Source organism: Apium graveolens, chromosome 10, assembly GCF_009905375.1.
Source record: "Apium graveolens cultivar Ventura chromosome 10, ASM990537v1, whole genome shotgun sequence".
NCBI classification, from domain to species: Eukaryota; Viridiplantae; Streptophyta; class Magnoliopsida; order Apiales; family Apiaceae; genus Apium; species Apium graveolens.
This window is the reverse complement of record NC_133656.1, coordinates 103,564,687-103,590,876: the sequence shown is the minus strand read 5'-3', so window position 1 is coordinate 103,590,876 and position 26,190 is coordinate 103,564,687. Positions and strand designations below refer to the sequence as shown.

The 26,190-nt window shown below is 40.0% G+C and overlaps 1 non-coding gene across 1 annotated transcript; it reads right to left on the bottom strand.

Annotated features, from left to right (window-relative positions):
* Nucleotides 1-6,185: 6,185 nt before the first annotated feature.
* On the bottom strand, nucleotides 6,186-6,292 carry LOC141694085 (small nucleolar RNA R71). Its single transcript, XR_012563416.1, has one exon. It is a non-coding gene; the product is annotated as a small nucleolar RNA R71 (small nucleolar RNA).
* Between the last annotated feature and the right edge of the window lie 19,898 nt (nucleotides 6,293-26,190).

The following is a 26,190-nucleotide window of genomic DNA, read 5'->3' as shown; positions in this document are numbered from 1 at the left end:
AAGGCGATAAAGCCGAGTGTCCAAGTTAGTTCAAGGTCAATCAGAGATAGTCGTAACGCTCTGCAAGGCAAGTACCCCTGACCATTCTTTTATGGTTCAGTACGTATGAATAGCTAATTGTTTTATTTTCGTAATGGAACAAAAACGTTTTAAATTACGTATCCCCTGTAGTTATAATCACTGTTTTCAAATTGTTTTGGGGTTCGAAAGGTACCTATCTCGAATGAAATGATTTGCAAAATGGATTTTATATGTGTTCTGGTTAAATAAATGATTTTGAAAATGAGATATGTACAAGTGTTTTGAAAACTGGATAAAACGGTCAGATATGGGATACATTAGGGCCAGAGTAGGCCTATTGAGGTGGCGTAAGAGGCTAATTCGGTTGCGCGCAATATAAATCCGATTAGTCCCGCAGGTCAGAGACCTAGCTAGTCTCTGAGTTCCGGAACAGGTTTATAGGATGACAGTGGGAGCTGTCCGGTGTTGATAGCCTGATCAACTATCTTCACATATCCACTAAGTATCTGATTTGGGTTTTGCGATTCCGTAATGGAACAAATGATTTATACAGTGGATTTGGAAATGAAGATAGCATGCTAAAATTAAACTCTGGTATTTATACACAGCACACTACTGATGATATTGTTTTACAGAGCATGCTAGTTTTGATATCTAGTTTATACCTGTTTTACATGTTTCTGGCAAGTTATGAATTCTGTTCCTATGACTGCTTTACTTTAAATCATTTTTACTTGTTATTCATATAGTGGTACTACTGAGCAATTGATTGCTCACGCTTGCATAATATTTTACTTATGTATTGTAGATGCCTAGGAGATTCTTGCGCAGTAGTCAGGGCAGAGTTCCAGCTCCTGTCGTGTCAGGCTCCTCTGAGGTAGTTGTGCTGGACCAAAGATGGTCTGTTGAGTTGCTGTGTTAGGTTAGCTGTGTCATGATGATTGTTGTAAGTTAGCTTGTGTTAGTTATAATCTAAATCATACTTAAACCTGGAAAAGGTCTTGGTAAATGGGTCATGGTTATGGATAATTAGTGATTTGGATTATATTGTGTTTATTATTGTTGTTGGTGACATCAACTCCTGACCCCGGATTTGAGGCCGTCACAGTTGGTATCAGAGCTACAGGTTTGAGTCACTGATTTAGGATAGGATTGGAGTTAAAAGAGTGTAGAAAGGTATATATATAGATGTGAGTCAGCAACTCAATCAGAGGAGCGAGTCTATACGTTCAGTCAAGGGTTTCCGAGGCGTAACCCTGACATTTATTGAGGATTGACTAGAACTGCCCTAACCTAGAGTACGATTCCTTCACATAGGTATTATTAGTAATGTTTGATAGAGATTTCTAGGTTGTCTTTCGAGAAATCTAAGTCTGATTGTGAGAGTTCATCTTTTGAGTGGATTTTGGTGTGTCCGCTATAGAGACACCAATATTATCCCTAAATATAGCATTTTCTACGTCAAGGAATGTTGAAGAATCGAGTGTGCGACCTTGGTGAATTCAGATGGAATGCTAATAGTCAGTGGCTGTTATGACAGCCAAGTCTCGTAATGAATGGAGATTACTACAGTGGTTTATATCTTAAACCCTATACTTCTTTCTTGAGGCATAATTTTGGTTCTGGAATAATTGTTTACTATTCTATAAGTTGCTTATTCATTCTGCGAGCAAGTTAGGAGCGCGAAGTAAGCAACTTAAAGTTCTGTTGACCTTATTACCAATCAGATTCTTTCTTCTTTATTTGTGATTTTTCTATTCAAACGTTGTTTCTTGTTTCGTTGATTCTATCGGTTGATTGGGGAAAATAATGCATATGAATTGACCATTTGTCTATGTGACAAAAGGGTGTGGTGAGACGCCACCAAGTTATGTATTGTGAACTGTGCGGTACTAAGACTGGCCATCTTATGTACTTGTGTGGTTGCTCTCAGTCATACCTATATCTTCTTCACAGTTTCTTCTTATTTGATTCCCTTGAGTTGAAATTTCTTTTAATATTCTATGATAATGAATTTCTGCAATTGGATGGTCCTCGTCATTGAAAGCAAGTCAGAGTAACTATCAGGAAGAAGGAAAGTTTTATATCAGAGTGTTATTTAAGAGTATTTGGTAACCGTGAGAGTTCAGGATCTAAGGATGGAGTTATAGCCTCGGGAAAGGTAACTTAGTGATGTTGAATCACTTGAGGGTGATAAGAAATCATCCCTAGAGGAATGGTTGGTTGAAATTTGGACCATGGTGCCTAGAGGAGTCTAGCATTCCTTAAGCATGACTTTAATTACCAACGGGCTTTGTGTAATTGGCGGCTGTTATAGACGGCCAAGTTTTATTGTATACCAGATTGGTGTTAATGCGGTAGTAGAGTAGTGACGGGAAGTGGTCAATTGTTGTTGTATTAAGGATCTATGCTATGGTGAGCAGTATTCTAGTTTTATTGAACTGTTGTTGATTCTGCTACTGTCATTGTTGCTGTGATTGCTAGTGCTGTTAATCTAGATTTCTTTTATAAGTGGACCCCAATATTAAGGACTTGGGTACTGTGATTGGGCAGCATTTTCCTGATACAGGTGCACTGTTAAAAAAAAATGGTGATATTTTGTTAAATATTTTGTTATGTTTTCAATAAAACTCATTTATATATTCCAGGAGGATGCCACCTAAGAAAGCTACCCAGTCTAAAGAAAATGGTAGTAGTTATGCGGAGGGTCCAATCATAAATGAAATTCTAGACTTGTTGCGCCAACAGCAGCAACAACAGTTACAGTTAATCCAACAGGTTCAGCAGCGGTATCTACGATTACAACAGCAACATCAAGAAGTGAATTGAAGTGCTAGTTTTAAATCTTTCTAGAGTATTAAACCTCCTGAGTCTCAAGGTGAATCTAATCCAGTAGTTGCTGGAGCATGGTTATAAGAAATGGAGGAAGTTTTCAACCTCGTTCAAGTAAGTAATAACCTTAAGACCGATTAAGCGAGTTACTTTCTTAAGAATGAAGCAAATTATTGGCGGGCATCCACTTGAGCGTTGGAAGGAGAAGACCCTATTTCTTGGACAAGATTTATAGAATTATTTTGGAGGAGTATTTCCCGATGGTGTAAGAAATCAGTTGGAAGTCGAGTTTCTAGAACTGAAACAAGATAAAAGAAGAAGTGTGTTGGAGTATGAGGCCAAGTTTACAGAATTGGCCCGATTGGTCCCTGAGTATGTAAGTATGGAGATTCAGAAAGTAAGGAGGTTCCAATAAGGGTGAAGCCTGAAATTCGCAGAGGAGTTGTGGCATTGCAACCCAGGACATACTCCTCTATGGTTTAGGTCGCCCTAGTAATGGAAGGTGACCAGAAGTTGATTGTTAGGGACGAAAGTGATAAGAAAAGGAAGTCGGAAGGTGTTAAGGATAAAGCAAACCAAGGAGAATCCATTTAAGGATTTGAGAATTGGTTTGGCCGGAACATGAGTAAGAATTCCGGAGATAGAGTTTCTCTCAGGCTAGGTCTAGTGTTACTTCAGTTGCTTCCACTCCAACCCAGTCAGTCGAGAGAATAGTGGATCGCAAGTCTGTGACAGAAGACGCAGTGGTGCATGCAAAAAGAATGTGCAATGTGTCAAGTGGGGATATAAGGGTCATTAGGCATCGGAATGTAACCCAGAAAATCTGGGAGTTATGTATTGTAGTTATGGAAAGAGTGGCCATATTACAAGGAGTTGTAGAACAGTTATTCAAGATATTACATCCCAAAGGCCAACATACAGCTCAGCTAGAGATAAAACTTTCAAAAGAACCAAGAAATCAAGCGTTTAGAGGTTGGACGTAGTTGCAGTTAATCTGGAACCCTCAAAGCTAGAGGGGTTTGATGTGATTTTAGGATTGAGTTGGTTGTCCTGTATTATGGCAAGGAGTGGTTTTTAGAAGAAGCGAAGTGTAAAGTGTACATAAGCCAATAGCAAGATAAGTTTTTGGAGGCAGAAGCAATATAAGGAGTTCTTCCAATCATGCGAGAAAAGAAGTAATAAGCTAAGGATATAAGGTAGATTGATAAGTGGCATTTTATACCACTTAGAATGTCTTAAAATGGCTTAAATTGGTGTCTTGAAATCAAGTATTTTGTGTATTTGATGCGTTTTTCTAGTGTTTATGCATTTCAGGGTATTAGTTGCATTTCGGAGGAGGAATCATCAAGAATAAGCCTTGGCATGTGTTCACCATTGCGAGAGGAAAAGAACGGGCAGATTACGGTGAAGAAACGGAGCAAACATGGAATTTTTCCAGAAGGGTCCTGCGCGCCCGCGCAGTAATGCTGAGCGGCCGCGCAGCAGCCTTGCGCGCCTGCGCAGAAATGCTGAGTGGCCGCGCAGGGTCGGGGAAAAAGATATATTATTTTAGACTTCTACTTCTGTTTGGCTTCCAACTTCTATGTAATCTGAGTTTTATGGGACTATTATATAGGTAGATTTGAGACGTTTTCATAGAGTATTAAGAGGAGATTATGTTTTAGATTGTGTTTTGCAAGAAGCGAAGGAGATAAGGAAGAAGACCGATTTAGCACACAGCAGCGAAGAGGAAGCATATATTCTTGTGATTCTTGTTTCGTTGTAACGTTGGATGCTAGTTTTCTTGCTTTGACTTATTTACTCTTGTGACGTACTCTGTTTTAATATAATTAGTTTAGTTGTTATTTTCTTGTGTTTGTTTATCATGATTTCATATGAACCCATGATGGCGATAAGTTCTATTATGGGCTAATCGTGATCATGGGGTTGCAACGGATTTATTATGGAATTCTTTAGTTAATTGTTTAATACTTTAGTATGTGATGATTGCATGATATCTAGTATTGGTTGTGCGTATTCGTCTTATGTGCGTCGCGAACATATAAGATAGGGTGTTAATCTCTTGTGAAGTGACGGTGGATCTTGAGATTTAGAACTTGCCATGCTAGCATAGGTTCATGTACGTTGTGCATGATTAGTGGGTAACTCTAACAGTTTTATTTGCCCTATGTAATCAAAAAGGAATAACTTGTGCTTAAATCATTGTGTTGTCAATTTCTGTAGACATATAGGAACTCAACATAATTGATGACTATTCAACTTCTATCTTAATTGTGGATGTTTGGTAGAATGGTATTAGTACAATGAAAGTTGGCTTTTATCAGTTTCGTGTTATTCGATTAATATCATCACTGTCACATGCTAAAGGTAATAACAATGGTTATAGAAGGAAGTAATAATGAAGTTGTGATCTCATGAGTGTTTTATTATTGATAAATTGAAGTGTTAGTTAAGTGGTTAATTAAGTAGTTAATTATAGTTAATATTTAATCAACAATTTTAAGTGTTATTATCTTAACATTGAGAAGTAGTCATACATTGGTGAGTGAGTTAAATTAGACAATAAATTAGTCTGAGTCTCTGAGGGAACGAACTAGAAAGTATTCTATATTACTTGCGAACGCGTATACTTGCGTGAATATTAGTGCGTGATTTCGCCCTAACAAGTTTTTGGCGCCGCTGCCGGGGACTCGGCGTATTTGTTTAGTTTATGTACTTACCGTCATTGGTCATTAGGACTCAGTGATTCAAGACGTAGTAGTTAATTACTCTTTTTGGTTGTGTTTCAGGTACTTTAGCAAACGTTTATGCAAACTCGTTCTCGTGCTCGCAAGAGGACCTTAGATACTGCTGAGGAGAAAGACGAAGTTCTTGATACACCGGAGAAGTTAGATTTTGAGGATTCAGATTCAGGAACTGAGCAGAAAGAACCAGTAAACATGGGAGATCGTATTGTTCAAGCTGATCCAGCTCTTATGGATTTTTCTCGGCCTAAAATTGATGACATTCAGTCAAGCATCCTTCATCCGGCTATTCAAGCTAACACCTTTGAGATCAAGCCGGGCACTATTCAGATGGTGCAGAATTCTGTTTCTTTTGGAGGAGCGGCAACTGAAGACCTCAACATGCACATAAGGAATTTTGTCGAGATCTGCAGCACTTTTAAGTATAATGGCGTGACTGATGAGGCTATCAAGTTGAGGCTTTTCCCATTCTCACTAAGGGATAAAGCTAAAGACTGGTTACATTCTGAACCAGCTGGGTCAATCACTACGTGGCAAGATCTTGCGCAAAAGTTTCTGGTGAAGTTTTATCCAATGGCAAAGACTGCTGCTATGAGGAGTGCTCTTACTCAATTTGCGCAGCAACCTACAGAATCTATGTGCGAGGCTTGGGAACGCTACAAGGAAATGTTGAGAAAATGTCCACATCATGGAATGCCGGATTGGATGGTAATCACTGGTTTTTATAATGGTTTGGGGGCCCAATCTCGGCCCATGCTCTATGCAGCAGCTGGAGGCGCCTTATGGGCTAAAAGCTATACTGAGGCGTATAATCTTATCGAGACGATGGCTGCAAATGAGCATCAAAACCCAACTCAGAGGATGACGTCAGGCAAGGTAGCAGGTATTCTGGAAGTTGATGCAGTCACCGCTATTGCAGCCCAGCTCCAAGCGCTATCAATGAAGGTTGATTCTCTGGCTACGTATGGAGTTAATCAAATAGCTATGGTTTGTGAGCTTTGTGCAGGTTCTCATGCTACGGATCAGTGTTCTCTTGTCAATGAATCTGTTCAGTATGTGAATAATTATCAGTGACAACAGCAGCCTGTGCCAGCGACCTATCATCCTAACAACAGAAATCATCCAAATTTCAGCTGGGGGAATAATCAGAATGCTATTCAGCCACCATATCAGCAAGGAGTAAGTAAACAGTTTAACTCACCTGGATTCCAGCAACCACAGCAGTATGCTACAAGGCAATCATATCCTCAACAGGGAAGTGCAGCTACACCTACTAGTGCTGATTTTGAGGAACTTAAGCTGTTGTGCAAGAGTCAGGCGGTTTCTATCAAGACCTTGGAAAATCAAATCGGTCAATTAGCCAATGCAGTGCTCAATCGTCAACCTGGCACTCTTCCCAGTGACACGGAAGTACCAGGCAGGAAGGAAGCCAAAGAGCAAGTCAAGGCTATTACCTTAAGGTCTGGAAAAGTAGCTGATGCTGAAAAGGCAAAAGAAGTCGAAGCTGAAGTTAGAGATGAAGAATCTAAGCAAAAGGAGAAAGCGGCGGAACCAAGGAAGACTACTGTTGAACACACTCTGCCTGAGGCTAATACAGGGGAGAAAAAGCTCTATCCTTCACCACCTTTTCCTAAGAGATTGCAGCAACAAAAGCTGGATAGACAGTTCGGGAAGTTTCTGGAGGTGTTCAAGAAACTTCACATCAATATACCTTTCGCTGAGGCTCTGGAACAAATGCCTAGTTATGCCAAGTTTATGAAGACTATTCTTTCAAGGAAGGTGAAACTGGATGACCTTGAAACCGTTGCTCTCACGGAAGAATGCAGCGCTGTTCTGCAGCAAAAGTTACCACCAAAACTGAAAGATCCAGGAAGCTTCACCATTCCTTGCACCATTGGCAATCTAACTTTTGACAAGTGCCTTTGTGATTTGGGAGCAAGCATTAATCTGATGCCCTTGTCGATCTTTAAAAAGCTGGATCTGCCTGATCCAAAACCCACATACATGTCGCTATAATTGGCTGACCGTTCCATTACTTACCCAAGGGGCATAGTTGAGGATGTGCTTGTCAAGGTGGATAAGCTCTTCTTTCCTGCAGATTTTGTTATTCTGGATTTTGAGGAAGATAAGAAGATTCCCATAATCTTGGGGAGGCCTTTCTTGGCTACTGGCCGTACCTTGATAGATGTGCAAAAAGGGGAACTTACTATGCGGGTCCAAGATCAGGATGTGACCTTCAACGTATTCAAGGCAATGAAATTCCCTACAGAAGATGAGGAGTGCTTAAAAATGGATGTGATTGATTCTGCGGTTACGTCAGAACTCGATCACATGCTAATGTCTGATGCATTGGAAAAGGCCTTAGTGGGGGAATTTGACAGTGATGATGAAGATAGCAACGAGCAATTACAATATCTGAACGCTTCTCCATGGAAGCGAAAGCTCGACATACCATTTGAATCTCTTGGTACTTCTGACCTTAAGAATGCTGAAGGGAAGCTCAAACTATCAATAGAGGAAGCACCTACCTTGGAGCTTAAACCATTACCTGAACACTTGAGGTATGCTTTTTTAGGTGATTCATCTACGTTACCTGTTATTATTTCAGCTGACCTTTCAGGTAGTGAGGAAGATAAGCTCTTAAGGATTTTGAGAAAATTCAAATCGGCTATAGGATGGACCATAGCAGACATCAAGGGGATAAGTCCTTCATATTGTATGCATAAAATTCTGCTAGAGGAAGGAAGTAAGCCAACTGTGAAACAGCAACGAAGACTGAATCCCATCATGAAGGAGGTGGTGAAGAAAGAAATTCTGAAATGGCTAGATGCAGGCATCATTTATCCTATTTCTGACAGCTCGTGGGTGAGCCCTGTACAATGTGTTCCTAAGAAAGGAGGTATCACTGTGGTCGCAAATGAAAAGAATGAGCTCATCCCTACTCGAACAGTTACAGGATGGAGAGTATGTATGGATTATAGGAAATTGAATAAAACCACAAGAAAGGATCACTTCCCTCTCCCATTCATTGATCAAATGCTTGACAGATTGGCGGGACATGAGTATTTTTGTCTTCTGGATGGTTATTCCGGGTATAATCAGATTTGTATTGCACCAGAGGATCAGGAAAAGACTACCTTCACTTGTCCATTTGGCACATTTGCTTTTCGTAGAGTTTCGTTTGGGTTATGTGGCGCCCCGGCCACCTTTCAGAGATGTATGATGGCTATATTCTCTGACATGATTGGAAATAACGTCGAAGTGTTCATGGATGACTTCTCCGTCTTTGGACACTCATATGATGAATGCTTGAATAATCTGCGCGCCGTACTCAAAAGATGCGTGGAAACTAATTTGGTGCTTAATTGGGAGAAATGTCATTTTATGGTGCGTGAAGGCATTATCCTTGGGCATAAGGTCTCTAGCAAAGGTCTGGAGGTGGACAAGGCCAAGGTGGGAGTCATTGAAAATCTTCCCCCACCTAATTCGGTCAAAGGAATCCGTAGTTTTCTCGGTCATGCGGGTTTTTATCGGCGATTCATCAAGGACTTTTCAAAGATATCTAAGCCGTTGTGCAATTTACTTGAGAAAGATGTGCCTTTTAAATTTGATGATGAATGTTTGGCAGCATTCGAGACTCTCAAGGAGAGTTTGATCACGGCACCAGTTATTACAGCACCAGATTGGACAGAACCATTTGAGATGATGTGTGATGCGAGTGATTATGCGGTAGGTGCAGTTCTGGGACAGCGCAAGAAAAATCTCTTCCATGTGGTCTACTATGCGAGTAAAACTTTAAATGGGGCCCAATTGAACTACACCACTACTGAGAAGGAGCTTTTGGCTATAGTCTTTGGCTTTGAGAAATTTCGATCTTATCTGCTTGGTACGAAAGTGACAGTATTCACTGATCATGCAGCTATTCGCTATCTGGTTTCTAAGAAGGATTCGAAGCCGAGACTCATTCGTTGGGTGCTTTTACTTCAAGAATTTGAGTTAGAGATCAAAGATAGAAAAGGTACTGAGAATCAAGTAGCTGACCATCTCTCTAGGTTGGAGAATCCCGATTCTACTTCACAAGATAGGACGTTAATCAATGAATCTTTTCCGGATGAGCAGTTGTTTGCAATTCAGGAGGAAGAACCATGGTTTGCAGATATTGTAAACTATCTTGTCAGCAATATAATGCCTCCTAATTTGACATCCGCTTAAAAGAAGAAGTTTCTTTATGAGGTGAAGTGGTATATGTGGGATGAACCATTTTTGTTTAGACAGGGAGCTGACCAGATCATCAGGAGATGTATCCCGTTCTGTGAGACGGAGGGGATATTACGAGACTGCCATTCCACGGTTTATGGTGGACACTATGGAGGTGAGAAGACGGTAGCTCGTATTCTGCAAGCAGGTTTTTTCTGGCCTACTTTGTTCAAGGATGCTCATCAGTTTGTTTTAAGGTGTGATCGTTGCCAAAGAGTGGGAAATTTGTCAAGGAAGGATGAGATGCCATTAAATGTGATGCTTGAAGTCGAGGTCTTTGATGTATGGGGAATCGATTTCATGGGGCCTTTTATCTCGTCTTGCAATAATTAGTACATCTTGCTGGCAGTCGATTATGTCTCAAAATGGGTCGAAGTTAAAGCTTTACCGACAAATGATGCAAATGCAGTGCTAAATTTTCTTCATAAGCAAATTTTCACAAGGTTTGGAACACCTCGGGTAATCATAAGTGATGAAGGATCGCATTTTTGCAACCGTAAGTTCACTTCTATGATGCAGTGTTATAATGTGAATCATCGAGTAGCTACTGCCTATCATCCGCAAACAAATGGTCAAGCGGAAGTGTCTAACAGAGAGATAAAGCGCATTCTAGAGAGGGTTGTTTGTCCGGCAAGGAAGGATTGGTCTTTAAAGCTCGATGAAGCTGTTTGGGCTTACAGAACAGCATACAAAACTCCACTTGGGATGTCACCGTTTCAGTTGGTGTACGGTAAGGGATGTCATCTACCGGCGGAGCTTGAGCATAAGGCGTACTGGACATTGAAGAAATTGAACCTGGATTTAGATGCAGCTGGTAAGAAAAGAATGCTTCAGCTTAATGAACTTGATGAATTTCGACTTCAAGCGTACGAGAATAACAAAATGTATAAGGAAAAGGTGAAGAGGTGGCACGATAGGAAGCTACATCCTAAGTTATTTGTGCCAGGGCAACAAGTTCTGTTATTCAACTCTCGGCTCCGACTTTTTCTTGGGAAGTTGAAATCAAGGTGGTCTGGACCTTTTATTGTCAAAACTGTGTTTCCACATGGAGCGGTGGAAATTTTTGAGAATGATTCGGACCAAGCATTCAAGGTTAACGGTCAGCGGTTGAAACACTACTATGGGGACATGGAAAACCGAGAGGTGGTTAGTGCCATGTTGTTGACTACGTGAGAAAGGTACGGAATGTCAAGCTAATGACGAAAAAGAAGCGCTGCGTGGGAGGCAACCCATGAATTGTTGTTACAGGAACCCTTAGAAGTTAATAACCTATCCAAAAACACAAAAAAATCAGAAAATAGGGGCTGAAAATTTTTTTTCCAGAGACCCTCTGCGCGCCCGCGCAGCTATGCTGAGCGGCCGCGCAGCTTGCTGCGCGCCCGCGCAGAAATGCTGAGCGGCCGCTCAGGGGTCGAGTTCCAGAATTTTTTTTACAGTTCAAAAAAAAAACACACAAAAAAACCATCACAGCCCATAAACCCACGAATTCTTTTCCCATTACCCCATGATTTTATCCCTCAACCCCACTCCTAATCTAATTTAACCTACTACACACCCTATATATACATACACCTATCCTACATATCTCCCACAAACTTCCTACACTTAAACCCTCTCATAAACATCAAAAATCAGTTCTTACACACTTTTATTCACAAATCAATGGCACCCAAGAGAGCACGCACTATTGATAGCAGCAGCACAGTTCCTACTGCTGATTCATCAAGGGGTACTGCTGCAAGGCCTCGGTTAACTGACAGAGCCGCGGAGGAGGAGTACACTAGGCTGTTGGGGAAGCCGATTCTGAAGGAGAGGGGATTTTTACCATCAGGGAGGGATGGTGAGTTGTTGCCCATGATTGCAGAGAAGGGGTGGATAGTTTTTTCTGAGTCACCTGAAGCAGTACCGATGAGTGTTGTTCGCGAGTTCTACGCGAACGCGAAGGCTAAAAAGAATGGGTTTTCTGTAGTTCGTGGGCTGACGGTTGATTATCATCCTGCGGCGATTCGCCGTGTGATTGGACAGCGAGAGAGGAAGCCCAAGGAGGAGAACTGGAATGAAAAGACTGCTGAGGACTTTGACTTGGATTTGATTTGTGCGACTCTCTGTCGACCGGGCATAGTTTGGAACCGCAGTCCAGCCAATAATGAGTATCGTCACTTTCCGGCGATCGCCATGAACAGGTATGCCCGTGCATGGAATTCATTTATATGTGCTAATATTTTGCCTTCTTCACATGCACACGAGGTCACAGTTGAGAGAGCACAGTTGTTGTGGGGAATTCTGAATGAGGAATACTATGTGGACCTTGGTGAGTTTATCTACCAAGGAATTCTGAAGTTTTTGAGGGGAGCAAAGCATATGAACATCCCTTATGCATCCACGGTTACAAAGCTATGCCGAGCAGTAGGAGTGAACTGGCCGGCTCATGAGCAGTTGCAGTTGCCAGCAGCTCCGATAGATTCTGGCACTCTGAATGGGATGCAGGAGTGGACCGGTGGTGAGCCTGAGGAGCATGGGCTGGGTTATCGTCTTCCAGGAGGGCGTCCAGCACGAGGTGCTACTATGGCCAGGCCAGGGCGTGGTGAGGCTAGTTCTTCGAGAGCTCAGGAGGGTGCTGGGATGGGTGATGCCCAGTATAGGAGGCTTTCACGGCGGATGGATGCCATGTATGAGACGCAGAGCAGGTTTGCTCAGGAGCTCACTCTTGCATTAGGGACTGCTTTTCGAGGCCTTGGAGCTGATATCCAGTGGCCAGTTTTTGGTGAGGACTCTGCATACCCGCCGCCTGATACTCCACCCACTGAGGGTGATGATGATGATGACTCCGAGTAGGTATACCCTGTGTTCCTTTCTACTACCTTTACTGGGGACAGTGAAGATTTTAAGTTTGGGGGTGGTAGTTAAGGAATATTTTGTGTGTCATATAGCTGCATATTCATGATAGTTAGTTCATATAGTTGCATAATTTTTGCCATATAGTTTTTTTTATATATATAGCTGCATATTCTATATTATTTGTTTGTCATATCATATAGCTCATGCATATACCATGATCCCTTTTGCAATGATTTATCGACTGAATTGTGATATTGATGCGAGTGTAGTGATAGCATTAAAGTGATATTAAGTTGTGTAGGTTGATATACATGCTAGAAGCACTTGTATTGTCACTAAGTCTTCGAGAATGCTTAAGGACTAGATTGTTGTTATGATCTGATTATTTTCGAGGATAATCTATTTATTATGCTTAGAATTTGATAATAGGTTCTTAGTGGTAAAGGCATGAAAAAGAAAAAAAAATGGAGTAAAAATGGAATTTGTTGCTAGTTGTGGCTAGGCGTCAAATGGCTAGTAGCCGGCTCGCATGTTATGCGAGTAGTCTAGGGTTGAGCAAGATGGAGCGAAACGCACTTGCTCAGAGTTATTAAAAAAAAAAAAAATTTGCATAATTGATCAAGAGTGGGCTCTTTGGTATTCGAGTTATTAAGTTCTTAGGGGACTTTGTGCCTAGTGACCTAAGGCTTTTAGAGTCTGGGATCCGCTAACCTAACGTTCGTTACATGGATACCATTGTATAAGTCTTTTGTGGACCTCACTCATTGCATGGTCAAATAAGCATTTGAGTTGTAAATAAAAAGCACGATTCTGTAGTAAGCTCCAGAGTTCTTGTAGTGTTGTATATCACTTTGTGCCTAGAATTTTTATTCTTTGTATAATCGTAGGATTGCCTTGAGGATAGTCTAGTCATAGTAATTGGTCTAGTTCCAAAGCATATCTGTTAAGCATTTGCACACACCACGTTTCTGGCGGTATGTCCGTTTGCATGAGTTATTGATCTTTAGTGTCTAACTGCATTCGTTGAGACGTGGCAATTTGGTTGGTTAATTGTAGTAAGGGGGATCGTTGCATTTTCATATAGATTGCATTCATGCATATTTTTATTTATTTTTGAGTCTGTGACGCTTGAGGACAAGCATCGATTTAAGTTTGGGGGTGTGATAAGTGGCATTTTATACCACTTAGAATGTCTTAAAATGGCTTAAATTGGTGTCTTGAAATCAAGTATTTTGTGTATTTGATGCGTTTTTCTAGTGTTTATGCATTTCAGGGTATTAGTTGCATTTCGGAGGAGGAATCATCAAGAATAAGCCTTGGCATGTGTTCACCATTGCGAGAGGAAAAGAACGGGCAGATTACGGCGAAGAAACGGAGCAAACATGGAATTTTTCCAGAAGGGTCCTGCGCGCCCGCGCAGCAATGCTGAGCGGCCGCGCAGCAGCCTTGCGCGCCCGCGCAGAAATGCTGAGCGGCCGCGCAGGGTCGGGGAAAAAGATATATTATTTTAGACTTCTACTTCTGTTTGGCTTCCAACTTCTATGTAATCTGAGTTTTATGGGACTATTATATAGGTAGATTTGAGACGTTTTCATAGAGTATTAAGAGGAGATTATGTTTTAGATTGTGTTTTGCAAGAAGCGAAGGAGATAAGGAAGAAGACCGATTTAGCACACAGCAGCGAAGATGAAGCATATATTCTTGTGATTCTTGTTTCGTTGTAACGTTGGATGCTAGTTTTCTTGCTTTGACTTATTTACTCTTGTGACGTACTCTGTTTTAATATAATCAGTTTAGTTATTATTTTCTTGTGTTTGTTTATCATGATTTCATATGAACCCATGATGGCAATAACTTCTATTATGGGCTAATCGTGATCATGGGGTTGCAACGGATTTATTATGGAATTCTTTAGTTAATTGTTTAATACTTTAGTATGTGATGATTGCATGATATCTAGTATTGGTTGTGCGTATTCGTCTTATGTGCGTCGCGAACATATAAGATAAGGTGTTAATCTCTTGTGAAGTGACGGTGGATCTTGAGATTTAGAACTTGCCATGCTAGCATAGGTTCATGTACGTTGTGCATGATTAGTGGGTAACTCTAACAGTTTTATTTGCCCTATGTAATCAAAAAGGAATAACTTGTGCTTAAATCGTTGTGTTGTCAATTTCTGTAGACATATAGGAACTCAACATAATTGATGACTATTCAACTTCTATCTTAATTGTGGATGTTTGGTAGAATGGTATTAGTACAATGAAAGTTGGCTTTTATCAGTTTCGTGTTATTCGATTAATATCATCACTGTCACATGCTAAAGGTAATAACAATGGTTATAGAAGGAAGTAATAATGAAGTTGTGATCACATGAGTGTTTTATTATTGATAAATTGAAGTGTTAGTTAAGTGGTTAATTAAGTAGTTAATTATAGTTAATATTTAATCAACAATTTTAAGTGTTATTATCTTAACATTGAGAAGTAGTCATACATTGGTGAGTGAGTTAAATTAGACAATAAATTAGTCTGAGTCTCTGAGGGAACGAACTAGAAAGTATTCTATATTACTTGCGAACGCGTATACTTGCGTGAATATTAGTGCGTGATTTCGCCCTAACATAGATCCACCATCTGTAAAGAGACGAGGAAGAGAATACTTAAGCTGGAGGAATTTTGGGTAATACATAAATGCCCTGAAGTCTCTGGAGGCCAGTGGAACGAAGTAATTAGTTTGATAATGATAAAATTTATTAAGAAGGGAAGTGAGCATACCAGATATAGTTCTCTGGGGGTGCACCAGTGATATAATTGGAGAAGAGGGATGAAATTATGAAATTATGTACCGATTATCGGGAGTTCAGCAAAACGATAAATAAGAATAAGTAACCCCTATTAAGAATTGATTACTTATGTGACCTAATTCAAGGAATGTATTATTCCTCGAGGATTGACTTAAGATACAGCCTGAGAACATGTCGAATATTGCGATTAACATGAGTTATGAGCATTGCAAGTTCTGGTGATATTATGCGAAGTAATAAGTGCATCATTTATCTATAAGGAATCAAGGAACATGGTGTATAAGGAGTATTTGGATGGTATGATAGTATTTATTGATAACATCCTCGCCATCTAAGAGCTAAGGGAGGCCAAGTTAAAAACCTAAAGAAATTCCGCGAAAGGTTGAGAAGTAGTAATTGTATACTAAGCTTCAAAAGTATGAGAACTTGATCAAAATTGATTATGAGCCATGGTTTTTTAAGTGACTACCCACCAAGAAGGGTCCATTCAGGGATAAATGTCTTGAGTAGAAAAGAAAATTGAATATTATTAAGGTCATTGAAGAGTTGGAGGAAGAATGGAAGAAGTGAGAAATTGAAGATTCAAGTACCTGGAGGTAATGGGGGTAATTGTAAGAGATCACTTTTTAGTCAGAAGGAATGGAAGGAATCAAGGAGTGTTAAGAAGAAGTTATGAATCAAGAATGGGAAACATTGGGAATTGAAGTTGAGTATCTGAAGGTCGTGAGAAGTTAGTATATAAGATTATTTCCCAACCTTAACTGATGGAAATGATTAAGAAGTGATCAGATGTTGTAAATTAAATTAATAATCAGTATTACCTATCACCCTTAGACAGAGGGTCAAAGTGAGAAGATGATTCAGACAATATAAGATGTGTGGAGAGTATATATATGATGGGTTTAAAAAGTGAACCGCGATAATCACCTATCATGGATTGAGTTTTCTATGATAATAGTTATCATGCTAGTATGAAAATGTTACTTTATGAAGTGTTGTATGGACATAAGTGTGGGTCCTCACCCTAGTGAGGGAAAGTGGAAGTAGAGACATTGTTAAGTCCTGAATTAATTTAACACATCAAGAGTGTGGTGGTGTTGACTCGGAAAAGAATTGAAACAGCCCAGGATAGAAAAAGAGAGAAAGCGTATTTACATCGAAAGAATATGAATATATAGAATGAGGATCGTGGTATAGGCAAAAGCTTTACCTTGAAAGAGATTGATTAAGTTGGAATAGAAGGGACAAGTAAAGTCCTAATTGTATTGAACCATTTGAGGTATAAAGAAATATAGGTAAAGTTGTCTATAAGTTGATATCACCGCCGCAGTCGCAGTATATATATATTATATGTTATATGTGTCAATGTTAAAGCGACAGGTTTCTGATTTGAATCAAGCCATTGATTAGGAGCCAATGGGCTCTCATTCAAATTTGTTCTGCGTGAAATAATCAATCCGAATCCTAGATCGTTAAAAGCGAGTCCTTAGTAATGAATTTATGTCTATGGTAAGTATGCCTTGAATAAATCCTTGAGTCGAAGAGTCTACCTGGAAGTTAGAGTCGGAATTGCTTGACAAATATCCTCACTCATTTAGTTAAGTCAGATTCTGAGGACAGAATCTTTTTAAGGGGGGAAGGATATAACGACCCGTATATTTTTATTATTATTTAAATGTGTAATTATGGAATAAATAATTAAATAAAATATTTGTGTGGGTTCAGTCAGTGGGTTATTACTCTTTCGCTATGTGTATGTGATTACTAGTGTATGGAATTGAATTGCGTGGTTAATTAATGAATTGTATGATTTTGTATCGTTGTTAAAAATGGTGTTATTGCAGTTTTATTTCCATAAATACCTGGATTGTCTCTAAAATTGTTTTTATGACTTTATAATTTCAATAATTATTTTTAGGACTTTATAAAATTGAGAAATCGATATTTCATTAATTATTTATTTTTAAATGATTTTCTGAGTGTGTTTAATGGAAAAATCCATATTTAATTATGGAAATCTTCAAAAATTATGAAACTTATATTTTATTAAGTTTGTATTATTATGAGAATTTTAAAATTATTTTGGGAATTTTTTGAGTAAGTTTCACCCGCGTGTCGATTCGTTTAATCGATAAAAGCGGGTATAAATTACATTTCAGAAATTATTTTAAAATTACGAAATTTATGTTTTTATAAACTTCGAGATAATTACAACATTTTAAAATTTATTCGGAATTTTTCGGGATTATTTTATTTGCGCGCTGGTTCGTTAAATTTGCAAAAACGGGACGAAATGTGACTGTTAGAAAAGGAAAAAGGGGGCACGTGGCACAATTTTAGCCATTCTTCAGATTCGTGGCTATTGCTCATTGGTTGCTGCAGAAGAAAAGAAAAAAAATATATGAAACACAGTCTTTCTCCCTTATCTCTATTGTCTCTCCCTCTAGTCTCACCCTCCCTCGATCAATTCCTCTCCTCTCATTCTCTCTAATTCGGTTTATTCTTATTCATTCTTCTCGGCCTTTGCTGGTAAGCTGCCGCTGCTCCGATTTCTTTTTCCGGCGACCCCGCCGCCCTGGCTCCCCTGTTTTCTTCTTCGACTTAATCTCGTGTGTGTGTGCATATCGTGTATTATTGTGTTTGTAGCATGTGTGTGTTAATTATATGTGTGTTCAGCCGCTGTGTGCGGTGCCCTGTGTGTATTTCCGCCTGTACAGTGCTAATCTGGCTGTGGTTGTATCTGTTGTTTTGTTTCGCGCGTTGTGCGCGTGTGTTTCTGGTTAAGAACTTTATTATTTTAATATTATTTTTTACAAGAATTCGTTGATTAAAATTCATGAAATAAAATATGATTACGTGCAGAAATTATTTAATCGGTAGAATTTAGCGTTGAAAACCCAAATTTATCGGGTACCCGCGAATTTTACCGCCGTCGGCGATGAGCCTCGGCGAGCCGACGGTGGACTGTGATGACGTGATTCTGAGTCCTAATATTTTAAAATAAATAAATATAAAATATGAATAAAAATATAAGATATAAATAATTACATTTAGTTGGTATTGGTGAATTTGTGAATTGTCGTTGTTGACTGAAATCAGTGGTTGGGAATTGGATTGTAGTTGGTTTGGTTTTGTTTGTGATTGATCTGACGTCGAGTTGTTCGACGGGTTAGTCCGATAAATAAAGGAGGTGCTGCCCAATTTCCGAGAAATCGAACTACGGAAATACGGGAGTGTATCCAGTAATTATCGGTCCGTCGAACGGGTATATATAAACATATATATATATATGTTGTATATGAAATTTGATTGTATGTGGTGGCGAACTGTTTTGCCAAAAAGTAATAACCCTAATTTTTGTAAAATGACGAGTATATGTATTTTTTCGAAAACGAACACCGAACCTATTTTTTTTGAATGTGAACCCTAATTGTTGTGTGTGTTATTATAATATGTGTAAGTACGAGTCGGGAATTGATATCGAATGGGTAGGTTGTTAGCGAGGATATGTCAAGCATACTTAGACGTCTAATGTAGGGTATTTCGGCTCTGTAGGATTCTAGTTGAAGGACTCCAGAAGTGAAGTCGAACTAAAGATAACCTAGTGATCAGTCGAAAAGTGTGTCGAGGTTGCAAGCGAAGGACCTGAACGTTGAAGTCGGATCCAGGATAGTCTGATAGTAAGGCGATAAAGCCGAGTGTCCAAGTTAGTCCAAGGTCAATCAGAAATAGTCGTAACGCTCTGCTAAATCAAGTACCCCTGACCATTCTTTTATGGTTCAGTACGTTTGAATAGCTAAATTTTTTATTTTCGTAATGGAACAGAAACGTTTTAAGTTACGTATCCCCTGTGTAATAACCCCAAAATTTTGGACTTTTTGTAACGCTTATGAATAGTGATTTTGCTGATTATGCTGAATAAGAAACTTTTTCATGCCACACTTTGTAGGGGTTCTTTTATTGTTATTCTGAGATCTTATTAGTACTCTATATGGTATATATGTGTATGTAAAGATCGTCAGAATCCAAATTCGAACACTTTGATTTTTCCCGAATTTCTACCAGATACCGAAAGAATTGAGTATAAGATAACAGGATAAAAAGGATTTAAATTCAAGGATTATAAGAGAGGATCATAAAAAGAATATAATGTATTGAGAAAGATTAAGGGAACCCAAGTAATAAGATCCCGGGTATGATCCCTCAAACGATAAACGAAAACGAAAGTTAAGCGAACCGTATAACAGATCAGCGATCATTAGCCAAGTAATTAGGATTTAATCAAAGAGGTTAGTGATGATGATGTCATCACACCAACAAGAAGAAGACAAGTGTGGGAAGATGACATTAGAGGATGACATAAGCATGACACAATGGGAAGGAATTGTTGGTTGATTATAAGCCACACAAATTTTACCATGGTAAAAGGTTAATTAACAACAAAAACAAAGCAACCAAGACAAAACAAATCAAAAACACAAAACACAAGTTGACTTTCACTTTCCAAGAAAAGAAGCTCTCGGCCTTTGTCCATTTCAAGAAAGAAGAAAATCCAAATTTAAGTTCCAAGCTTTGTTAATTAGTGATGTAATTATCTAAGGTTCCTTGTACATAGATATAGATATTCTATGAATCTAAGCTTCCAATTCCTTCACAATCTCTTCCAATAATTCATGGAAGAAGAGAATGAATAGTATTTTTCAAGAACTTGAAATTTTGATCTTATGTTTTTGTTTAGATAAAGCTTTAGTAAGGATTTTCCAAGGTTGTTTCAAGCTCATTAGTTACTCCTACTCACAAGGAAGGTATAATCTCTTAACCTAGCCTTATTATTGAATGTTAAGAGCTTGTTATGAGTAGTATAGTTCATGAGAGGCATGGTTATTGTATATATAGAGATTGGATGGTTTTGTAATGTTTTTGGAGTTGTCAATCTTGATTATTAGTTAATGAACTTAAGTATAAGCTTTTAGTTCATGATTGAGAGTAGTATAAATTAGAAATCTTGAGATGTTGGGGCTGTTGTAGTAGAGTATGGATGGAGTTTGGTTGTAGTAATGATTGTGGGATTGATTGTGGATTGATTTGGAGTTGTACAAATTTGGTAATCGCGTAAACATAGCCGTCGTAATGCCCGATTTACCTTAGACTGCTTTTGTTCTTAACATCAGGACCCGTAAACTCACTGTTAGGTTTTGACCATTTCCATGATTAGATAGTTCATGTTACGAGCTTCGTTTCGATATGTGGTTCTCTTAAATCTGATGTACGGTTTAGGAGAAACGACCATTTTAAGTAATGGCGTTTCGCGACCGAACCATTACCCCTCGCCTTACTTTGAAACCTTGGTTAAGGCCCTTAAATGACTAATTGGGATATGAAACAATTATGTAAAGTGGATTAGGCAGTTGCTAGGGTATTCGCGAAAGAATCGCCTTAAAATTCCTAATGGTTAATTTATTAAAAATGATGGAGCCGAGGGTACCCGAGCGACTTAAGTGAATCGTTAAGCATGAAAGCGAACGTTAGGGTCTAATTGGTTAAAGTATAGATTCTTAAGCGACTTTGGTTAATTCCAACTTATATGTTGTTTATAGGTTACCAGACTCATCCCAGGACTTTTACCACCCCTAGTCGCTCAGGCAAGTTTTCTACCAGTTATACAGTTGTGGCTCAGTGGTCGTCCATGAAAGTGTAAGTGGCTCAGTGGGAGTCCATCAAATGCGTAAGTGGCTGAGTGGCAGTCCAGCATAAGGTCCTATTGCGGACAGGGTGATGACCAGTGGGGAATTCATCCATCTACTAGTAGAAAAGGTTACTTATTGGTATCTTTGCCTGATCAGCAAGATATCGGGTTTATGTCAAAATTCTTTTCTTTCCAAAATTCATTGGATATTACAAACTCTGTTCATACTTTACATGACGGAGGTTTCCAGGAAATGTATAAGAGATATATATGTGGATATATATATCAGGACTTAATGAATTATCTCGTAACTTCATTTCATTCAATAATATTTCAAAGATTTAATCTATTCAAGTCTTAACTTGTGGTCTCATCTATGGGATGAACTTTTGAAACCTATTATACTCTGAACAGTGGTAGTTCAAGTAGTTTTCTAAAATGGTATAAGTATAGTGAAGTAATTGGTAACTTCATCTTCCTTTAAGCTTATATTCAGTAAGTAATTACCTTACACTTGATAAAGGGTTCTAGTAAGTTATCTATTTAGATACTTGCATTTTTTTTTACACTATATATTATCTTGCGAGCTGTAATGCTCACTCTTGCTTCATTTCTTCATCACACAACAACAGTTAGGAAAGATGGCCAGACTCAAGCAGACCCAGCGCAAGCGCATGGGAAGCATCCCGCGTCTTCCCATTGATATCGTAGCTGCTATAGCTGTAGAGGTAGATCTATTTGTAGATCAGGCATTCTACTTTTGGGAATCAATTATGTATAATTATAACTTGTGGCAGATAATGGTAATTAACTGTAAACTTATCAAGTAATCATTTTGGGTTGTAATAACTTTTAAATTATGGATTCAAGGACTTGTACTTATTTCAATTTCATCTCTGAGACTATAACGTGTTGTGGTGTGTGTTAGTATGGGGTCACAACATGAGGTTATTTATTATTAATTAAGTTAAGTGATATTGTGGAAAGAAAGACCGTGACGACCCGGATCCCCGACTCCGGATCTGGGGGTGTTACAGAAATGGTATCAGAGCCAAGCGTTATAAAACTCAAAGATGATGCGACGATATAAAACTCAGAGATGATGCGACGATATAATAATAAACTCACAAAGATAATGAGAACTCTTGCCAAATTCATAGTCTGACTACTTAAAGTAGCACTGACAGTTAAAACCCTTACGAGAACCCTTATAAGTATCATGATAGTAACTTAGCTCGTTTAATGTGTAGGCACATGAGATAGAGGACCCAGAGATGTTCGAGCGTGAGCATGATGAGGCACTGCTAGATGCCGAGGATCAGGAGGAGCCTGAGATGGAGGAGGAGGAGGACCCCTCAGAGGAGTCAGAGACGGAGGTTATTGCGAGTTCAGATGAGGAAGATCCGGATGAGGTCCTAGTAGCTGAGGAACATGTCGGAGCTATGGTAGAGTACACTGGTACCCCTTTACCCTCACTCCCGGTGGTCAGAGCTCCTACCCCTCCACCACTATCTGGGAGACCCTATGATGACAGCTCTGAGACCCATACTCCCGAGCCTAGGCAGACCGAGGAGGCACCCCCAGCGGCTCCGAATTCACCACCTCTCGACCGTGCCTATAGGCAGTCTTTGTTAGCTCACGGCTAGGTTCAGGATGTACTGAGGACTCGAGTGGCTGTTGCTGAGGCCCGGCTGAATGAGGTTAGGAGGGAGTTGGAGGTGGAGAGGGCTGGTAGGCGTGCCCGAGCTTATGAGGCTAGAGCTACCATACCCCGATCCCTGAGGAGGGAGCTGAATGAGATAGAGCTCACGGCCCGTGCGAGACTCCGATCACTCTAGGGGACAGGCATGGCAGGATCTCTAGAACGCAGGCTGACTACATTTTCCATCGTGCGATGGAAAGAGTGTGGGAGCTGACCTGCTCCGGTGTGTGATTCAGGACCATTGATGTGGTAGTCTAGTCGTCTAGTTAGTCGAGGCCATAGTAAGAGCCAATTTTCCGAGATAGTTGACTTGTATATAGTATCCCTTTCTCTGACTAGATAGATAGACTCTTGTATATCACTTTTGGGCAGATGACTGTAGCACTGTTGTACTTTTGACCAGATCGAACTATGTATTTCTCGTATTATGTATATATTTGTTTCCTTTCAGTTTAGTTCCTTAGTGACAAGATCACTGTTTTTATCATTATTGTTACTGCACTTCTTATTAGAACTGTCATAATATAATAGAATTACGAGATACATTCTCCCCATTATAGAAACTGTGCAAGGCACAATTTTATGTATGATTGTGACCTAACGTTGAATTTCCCAAAAATTTATCAGTATCATGCCGCCAAGAAAGATTGGAACTAGGGCGAACCCTGGATCTGAGGACCAGGGAAGCCATAACCAGGACGGTAGGAACCAAGAACACAGTGAAGAGGAAGATGAGGATTATTTGAACAGGATGACTCCCTGTATAAAGTGGAGGAGGAAACATATGACGTTGAAGGATTTGAGATAGAGGCTGAAGAAGGAGAAACTGAGGTTGAGCAACCAGTACCAAACCCAGGCATGGATCCAATGGGATAGTTCATGCAACTACTAAGGCAGAACTTGGAACATCAACCCAACCCACCCCCTCAAGGAAATAACAATGCTGTGGCAAACTCTTTCAGGGCTTTCAAGTCCCTTAAGCCCCCTGAGTTCCACGGATCAGCCGACCCAGTTGAGGCAAGGGCATAGCTAAAGGAAATGGAGAAATCCATTGAGATTCCGAGTACCGATGAGGCACAGAAGACTGTATTTGCTACCTACCTTCTGAAAAGAGACGCCAACTACTGGTGGGAGGCCAAGAAAAATATGGAGACAGATGCTATCATAACCTGGGAGAGGTTCAGTCAGTTGTTTTTGGGAAAATATTTCATGAGGTTTATGGAGAACCAGATGGAGCTCAAGATCTTGGAGCTAAAGCAGAATAATTTATCTATGGCAGAGTACGAAGCAAAATTTACTGAGTTATCAAGGTTTATGCCAGAGTTTTTGAGCACCGAGGAAAAGAAAGCTAGGAGGTTTCAGCAGGGACTGAAACCATGGATTCAGAATAGGGTGGCAATCCTTGAGCTTACTGATTATACCACTCTGGTGCAAAAGGCAACAATTGTAGAAGCCGGAAGTGAACAGATGAAGAAGGAAAGAGAGAAGAAGGGAATAAAAAGGAAAAGTATGAGCATGGGTGGAGGTTCCGCTGGAGGGAGCTTCCCAACTAGAATTATCGAGGAACAGTGTCCCTACCAGGAAGGAGTACTGGGTTTAAGCGGCCCGTGAGTGTGAATGTGAGCCAGAGCGGCCAGAAGTCAAGAATGTCCTATTCCAACCAGTCTCGACCCCCATTTCCAGCCTGTAACACTTGTGGAAGGATGCATTCTGGGGAGTGTAAGGGAAAGCCAGTAACCTGCTTTAAGTGCGGTCGAGAGGGTCACTATTCAACTAAGTGCCCTTCATCAACCCCTGCTGTCATTCCAACCACCACTTGTCATCAGTGCGGACGCCCGGATCATTGGAAGAGGGAATGCCCAATGAACAAACAAGCAACTTCAGGAGCAAGCAGAGCTGCTTCTAATAAGCCACCTACTGCGAGGACTTTCAACATGACAGTCCAAGATGCTATGAAAGACTCAGATGTGATAGCAGGTACCCTTTCTCTAAATTCAATAAGTGGTAATGTTTTATTTGATTCTGGAGCAACTAAATCTTTTATATCAAAGGACTTTGCGCATAAATTAAGACTTAAGGCTGAACCCTTGATAGAACCCTTACAAGTGGAAATAGCCAACCATGAAATTATTCATGTTAACCAGATTCACCCCGCCTGTGAGTTAGGCATAGGGGAACAATCTTTTAGTGTTGATCTGATTCCTTTTAAAGTAGGGGAGTTTGATGTAATTTTGGGAATGGACTGGCTATCTAGCAATGATGCTCAGATAGACTGTAAGGGGAAGAAAGTTAAGTTGAATATCCCAGGGAAGAAAGAAGTCATATTTAGAGGAAAGAGGCAGACACATAAATTTTTGACCATGGCCTAGGCCAATAAGATGCTACGAAAAGGAAATGAGGCTTACCTAGCCTATATGGTGGACACACAGAAAGAGGTGCCCAACTTGCAAGATATTCCGGTAGTCAACGAATTTGAAGATGTAGTCCCACAAGACCTTCCGGGACTACCACCCGATAGAGTGATTGAATTTGCTATTGAGTTGGCCCCAAGGACGGCGCCAATTTCAAAGGCACCCTACCGGTTAGCCCCATTAGAAATGAAGGAATTAGCTACCCAATTGCAGGAACTTTTGGATAAGGGTATGATAAGACCCAGTGTGTCTCTGTGGGGAGCACCAGTGTTATTTGTTAAGAAGAAAGATGGGAGCATGAGGCTGTGCATCGACTACCGAGAGTTGAACAAGCTAACCATAAAGAACAGGTACCCGTTACCTAGAATAGACGATTTGTTCGACCAGCTAAAGGTTGTTGTTTATTTTTCCAAGATTGACCTGAGAACTGGATATCACCAACTAAAGATTAAACCCGAAGATGTTCCCAAGACCGCGTTCTGTACCAGGTATGGGCACTATGAGTTCTTGGTAATGTCCTTTGGATTAACCAACGCCCCAGCGACTTTCATGGATTTAATGAACAGAGTACTCAAGAAGTACTTGGACAAGTGTGTGATAGTTTTTATCGATGATATTTTAATCTACTCAAGGACCGAGGCAGAACATGCAGAGCATTTGAGGATAGCTCTAGGAATACTCAGAGAGGAACAGTTATTTGCCAAATTCTCGAAGTGTGAATTCTGATGGAATGAAGTACAGTTTTTAGGACATGTGATCAATAAAGAAGGAGTATTGGTCGACCCCTCCAAGATAGAGGCGATCTCAAATTGGGAAAGGCCAACCACACCCACAGAGGTAAGGAGTTTCATAGGATTGGCCGGCTACTATCGTAGATTTGTACAGGACTTTGC